At 46.9% G+C, this 6,143-nt stretch overlaps 1 protein-coding gene across 1 annotated transcript in view; it reads right to left on the reverse strand.

The window, feature by feature from the left end:
• The window catches only part of FHDC1 (FH2 domain containing 1), a 50,138-nt gene extending 44,586 nt beyond the window's left edge, over positions 1-5,552 (reverse strand). The window contains exon 1 of the mRNA XM_010840800.1: positions 5,410-5,552. The gene's annotated coding sequence lies outside the window, so the exon portion shown is untranslated. The remainder of the gene's footprint in view (positions 1-5,409) is intronic.
• Between the last annotated feature and the right edge of the window lie 591 nt (positions 5,553-6,143).

Consider the following 6,143-nt stretch of genomic DNA (forward strand, 5'->3'; position numbering starts at 1 on the left):
TGCAAAGGGCAGCACGCCCTTTCCTGCTCGGCCCTTCCGCCCTCACTCCGGGAGCGCCCACGCCGGTGCTGCCGCGTTCACCTGCGCGGGACCCCGGGGGCGTGGTTGCCAGCACCCGAAGGCTGGCGCAGAGCGGCCACCGAGGAAAGTCGAGGGGCGGCAGGGGACAGAGAGGTACGGACTGTGCAGAAGAACCAGGTGTCCTCCTGGAACCAGCAAAGGGAGGCGCCGAGCTGGTTCTGAACCCGCAAGTGGCTCCACAAAGGAGCCTCTGCGACAGCCTCCCCAACACCATTGCCAGTGCACACGCGCGCGCACACGCATATTAGCACATTCATGCACGCTCAAACCCCGCGCGCACACACAAACGCGTGCCAGGCCTCCCTCTGCCCAACACACTCGTTTCTACCGGGAGCAGGAGTCAGCACTGGGGTGAACTGTCCCAGCCTGCGTGGCCGAGTCCCAGCCGGGCCGTAGCTTCCCAAATCAGCTTCTCCCTGGCCCGTGTCATCCGGTAAGTTTGTTACTTTTTTTTTTTTTTTTTTTAATCTCCTCAACGATAGTGGTAAGAGAAACCTTTCAGTTATATATAAAAGAAAAAGTCCATCCCAGGACTGATTGAATAAACAGAGCTGTCTGGGAAAGGCCCCTCACAGGAGGAAACCCGGGAACGGTTTAATTGCATCTTTTTTCAAAGTGACTTGTGAGCCAGGCAGTGAGAAAGGAGTAATCAAAGAAAACCCATCCCGAGCGAAGCGGCTGATGGGAAATCAGCTGCAGGGGTGGGGAGGTGCCCTCTGCGAGGATGAAGTCATTGCTACCTTTGGCTCTGTGCTCGCAGATAGCAGACCAGGGCTTATCCAGCTTCTGGTGCCTGAGGACTTCCGCCTTTGTGCCCTGGTCCACAGCCCCTGAATTCCCAGGACAGAATTCCCGGCCTCCAAGTGGATAGAAAACGAGAAGCTATTAGGATAAAACCGAGAACAAACAACCCCCCACCCCCAAACAAAATCCTGCCCAGCAGGCTTACACTACCATCAAGAAAAGTAGATCCAGGGAAGACCACGGAAAATCTCAAGGGGTGCGGAGTGTCTGTTACAGAAGAGATGGCCTCAAAGGAATACTGACGGCAGAGGCGCAAGTGAAAGTGAAGTCGCTCAGTCGTGTCTGACTGTTTGCGAACCCACGGACTGTAGCCCACCAGGCTCCTCCATCCATGAGAATCTCCAGGCAGGAATACTGGAGTGGGTTGCCATTTCCTTCTCCAGGGGATCTTCCCGACCCCAGGATCAAACCCGGGTATCCTGCCTTGTAGGCAGACGCTTTACCATCTGAGCTACCAGGGAAGCCCAGAAGTTAAATTACAGAATAGCAAAGTGAGGCGCTAATGGCATCCTCTTCGTTTATGTTAACCTTGCCAGATGAGGCATCTACAGACACTTCTTGCTCAGCAAGCCCCCTTCCTCACAATGTACTGAGTGTGCATTCTAAAATCAGTCACTTTTTTTGCAGGGTCAAGTCCAGTGACCCATCCTCAGTCCTTCAGCCCTTTGATGTCCCTGCAGCATCCTGACTGCAGGCCTTCTGTCTGTCTCTTTACTGACCCTTCTTGTCCTCTGAGGACAGTAACTGGATTCTTCTAGCTCTTTATTTCCCCTTATCCCATGGGTACTGCCTTCTGACTTCAACCCACAGGGGTCCAGAATTTGTAGGGCCTGAAGCTTGGATATACAACTCCCCAGGGAGCTTTTAAAAGAAAAACAGTTAAGACTTACAAACGCAACCCAGCTCGGTGTCCCAGGGAGTGTGTGGGGAAACTGAGAGGCAGGAGAGTGAGCTCTGAGGTGAGTTCACCTCTGATTTCACCTCTGTATCCATACCCTGTCCCTGTAATGGTTCAAGTCCAAATTCCTTGTCCAAAAGTCAACTCATCTGTCTCTCAATACTAGTACTCTTCCATCTGCACCCCTTATTTAAGACCTGATTTTTAAAAAAAATATTTTTTTGTTGTGGACCATTTTTTAAAAGTCTTTATTGAATGAGTTACAATATTGCTTTTGTTTTATGTCTTGGTTTTTTGGCCACAAGGCATGTGGGATCTTAGTTCCCCAACAAAGGATCGAGCCTGCGTCCCCTGCATTGGAAGGCCAAGTCAGTAACCAGTGGACCTCCAGGGAAATCCCAAGTCCAGATTTTTAAAATTTAAAATCCCAGTTTTCCTCTGGGTTCTTTTTCTCTGTCACATTTTTAATATCCAAGTATTTGCCACATTTGTCGTTCTTTACCAAGTGGTATCTACTCCATCTGTACTTTGTATCCACCGCCACTATCCCAGCCCCCTGAGAGGAAGGAGGCGGTGGTTTCTTTGCTGTTGGCTGTGTTTCAGGCATCACGCTTGATTCTCACAACCTTCCTAGAAATCCTACCTTTTCTATTTTGCAGCTTGGACAATTGAAACCTGGACTCCTGCACCCACTGCTTCAGCAGTCTCTCTGCCTCTCCTCCTGACTCTGCTGTCAGGTCAGTGTTTTTCAAAGCCTGATTCCATCCCATCACCCACCCGTTTGAAACCTTCTGTAGGTTTGCATAGGTGCCTGCAGGGGGGAGATGGCCATCTTCTGTCTGACACGTCGGCAGCATCCTTCCTTCGTCTTCTGCAGCGTGAAGCACCCCATTTCACTCAGTTTGTATAGAGATTCATTTTTGATGTATCTGCAGGAGGAGGTGAATTCCACGTCCTTGTACTCCGCCACCTTGATTCCCTCCCATTTCCCTTGAGCAGCACCGTGTGCTGACCCTGAAAGAAACACATTTATTTTCATTCTTCTTTTCTGAGTTGTGCATATGAGGCAGCCAAAACGCCCTTGAATAGAGCAGAACACAGTTCTCACTCTAATGTCCCAGTGGGTTGGATCTGAGGCTGCAAATCCAGAGGGCAATTTATCCTTCATTCATTGTGAGCCACACCTTCATCTCACCTAAGACTGTGCTCAGGAGTTAAGATCTGCAGTTCATCTGTTTCCCAGTAATGTCCCAGCCACTCTGCGGGGAGGCCAGAAAGCTTCTTGAAGCCAGGCTGCCCAAAGTCAGCGCAGCTCCTGGAGTTTGTGGCCAGGAGGTTGCTGCTGCTGCTGCTGCTGCTACTTCTGGGCTCCGGGGCCGTGGCCAGCCCGCACCTCTCCAGGCCAGCTGGGCCTCCTGGGAGCACGGCAGGGGCTCCGAGTGGCTTCCTAGGTGCCAGCTGCAAGCCCTACTGAAGAATTCTGTTTGCAGCTCTCCCTCCCTCTCCCTAGGCTGTCCTTCCCTGAGGGCTTCATTTCCTTTGCCCAGATCTTTGTATTTCTTTCAGCCTCAGCTCCTCGGCCCTGAAAAGCTTTCAGTTTCTCCTACATGGAGCATTTCAGATTTGGATCTCTCGTTGTGCGGGTGCTGAATCACTCAGTCATGCCCAGCTCAGTGTGACCCCATGGACCACAGCCCACCAGGCTCCTCGGTCCACAGGATTCTCCAGGCAAGAATACTGGAGTGGGTTGCCATTCCCTTCTCCAGGGGATCTTCCTGACCCAGGGATTGAACCCAGGTCTCCTGCATTACAGGCAGATTCTTTATTGTCTGAGCCACCTGGGAAGCCATGAAAGAAAACTTTCAAACCAAAATGAGGCAAATGTCAGGATGCAATCTAAAGAAGACTTCACAGTTCTGAGACAGGCTTATCTGCTCAAGCAGTGTGGTCCTCTGGGGACCACTGTGACACACCAAGTCCCCTCTGGCTTAGTAGTGAGGCTGCAAATTAATTTTTAAATCTTTCTCTCCCTCTCCCTTTCTAATATAGACTGAGATTTACTTCATCTTTGCTCTTCTTAAAACATGTATTTGATGAAATTAGTTGTTCAGTAGATTATGGGCTATATCTTTGCTCTTAACAATTGGAAACTGCAAAAAGAAACAAACCTTACCACCTCTGTAGTTAAACAGACTTGCAGACAAAAGCAAAGTCTCACCAGCCCTTCTAGCAACAGCCATTTCTAAGAGAAATCGCTAGACCTTGTTTCCTTCAGAAAACGAAAGTGTAAAATGAATAAAATGAGCAGAATTTATAACATCACTATGAATGCAGATGTGCATCCAATACCTTATTGGCAAACTGCAGACACTGTATTACTATAATTTTCCAAACAACTCGGAACTGACAAAATGAGGCTTTATTTTTGTAGGCTAAGACTTAAATTTGAATAGCAAGTTGCCTTTTATAAACATTGGAAATAATGTCTAGGTTCTGATCCTTAAGAGGGAGAAACTTTGTTTCTGGATGCTAAGTAGTGATTTCTGAAAGTTGTAAATAGAAAATGTTTCCACACGTGGTATTGATATCCATGGTAGCATTAACGGCTTTTCCTTTGCCAGAGGTAAATACAGGTACTTTGTCAACAGCAGTGCCTCGTTTGTTTGGGGGTAGGAGAGATTATGGACAGTCCTTATCCAATGTACGACTGATGTAATCAGATGCCCCTTGTCCCTACCTGCCCATGTTTCCTTACAGCAAAGTGTCCATCTTCTCTTTTTTAAGACGTGTGTGTGTGTTTGGAGACAGGGAAGAAAAAGGAGACTTAGGTAAGAGAAAAGCTGCAGGTATCACTGAGTTTTTACCCAGAAAACCTTCGGCTAGACTTTTTTTTTAGTTTACATTTGGTACAGTGCTTAGAAAACTGGTTGATTTTAATTACAAATGTATGTCTAGCTGTTATAACATTCAAATTATGAGGAAAAAATAGCTTTAAAATAAAACATGAAAGTATATCACTTCTTTCCACTACCCATCATCAAAATCAAGTGTGCGTCTCAGTAAGAGGAATTAAGGTAAAGAGGGTGTCAGATGCCAATTTCTTTGGCTACCGGTTCTGTTTCCAAGTTGTTTACCGTCCAAGAAGTTAGAAGAGCAAACAGTAATTTGAAACCATAACACACACGGTATGGGCATTCCCCAAACAGAAACCCAGCGAACCAACAGTGTCGGGATGCGATGGGGTGTGTGTGTGTGTGTGTGTGTGTGTGTGTCCCATACAGGGCTTTGTAGAGTGTATGAAGGTGGGAGAAAAGCCGTGTTGATGACTTAGCAATTTGGAAAGCTTTTCTTTTTTTGCTCCCCTGGGAAACTGAGTTTGTATTTAGTTTATGAACAATCCCTTTGGACTAAGCTGCCATTAGGTTGGCCAAAAAGTCCATTGGATTTTTCTGTTAGATCTTACGGAAAAACCCAAATGAACTTTTTGGCTAACTCCGTAATAATAAGGTAAATACTCTGGGTATGATAGCAAACAACAAAACTAGCCAATAGCAATTAGCATCTTAACATTTCTCAAGCCAGATTTATAAAAATAATGAAAATGGACCATTTTAAAAACTACTTACGCATTTTTGACTGTGGTGGGCTTCGTTGCTCTGCAGGCTTTCTCCAGTTAAGGCAGCGGGGCTGCTCCTCACTGCAGTGCGGAGGCTTCTCTTATGGAGCACAGACTCCTGAACCCAGGCTCAGTAGTTGCGGTGCCCTGACTCAGCTGCTCCTTGACATGTGGAATCTTCCTGGATCAGGGATCAAACCCATGTCCTCTGCATTGGCAAGCAGATTCCCAACCACTGGACTACCAGCGAAATCTGAAAATGCACCACTCTGGAGAAAGTGAAGAGGGTGAGCTTTTTGTTGCAAACACCGTTATTCAGGTTTTGACTAGCCTTTGCACAAAGACAATCCCTGTCAAAACACCCAATGTCAGTTTCCTCACAGTTTCATCCTTCTGTGGGCTGACCAGGCTAAAACTGGCAGGGGGTGCATGGCGTGAAATCCAGGACTTCTCGTCTTCACTCCTATTAAATAGCTTGCCAGCTCCCTCCTGAAGAAAGAGGCTTCTATGTTTAATCTAACTCACAGAGGGAGTGGTATTACATGTTCAGGCATTTGTAAAGTGGACGAAAAAATTTCCCCTCACATTCTAAGTTCCTCTTATGTAGCATTCTTGTGCATATGATCACCTTGTGTAAATTGTATATTAAGTCATAAAAAAGACTAAAATGTACCTATACAAAATATTTTCCTATTGGTGATGATGTTTCAGGACTAGGCTAGAGAACAGAGCAAATGACTTTAA

Source organism: Bison bison, unplaced genomic scaffold (assembly GCF_000754665.1).
Source record: "Bison bison bison isolate TAMUID 2011002044 unplaced genomic scaffold, Bison_UMD1.0 scf7180017864146, whole genome shotgun sequence".
Taxonomy (NCBI): domain Eukaryota; kingdom Metazoa; phylum Chordata; class Mammalia; order Artiodactyla; family Bovidae; genus Bison; species Bison bison.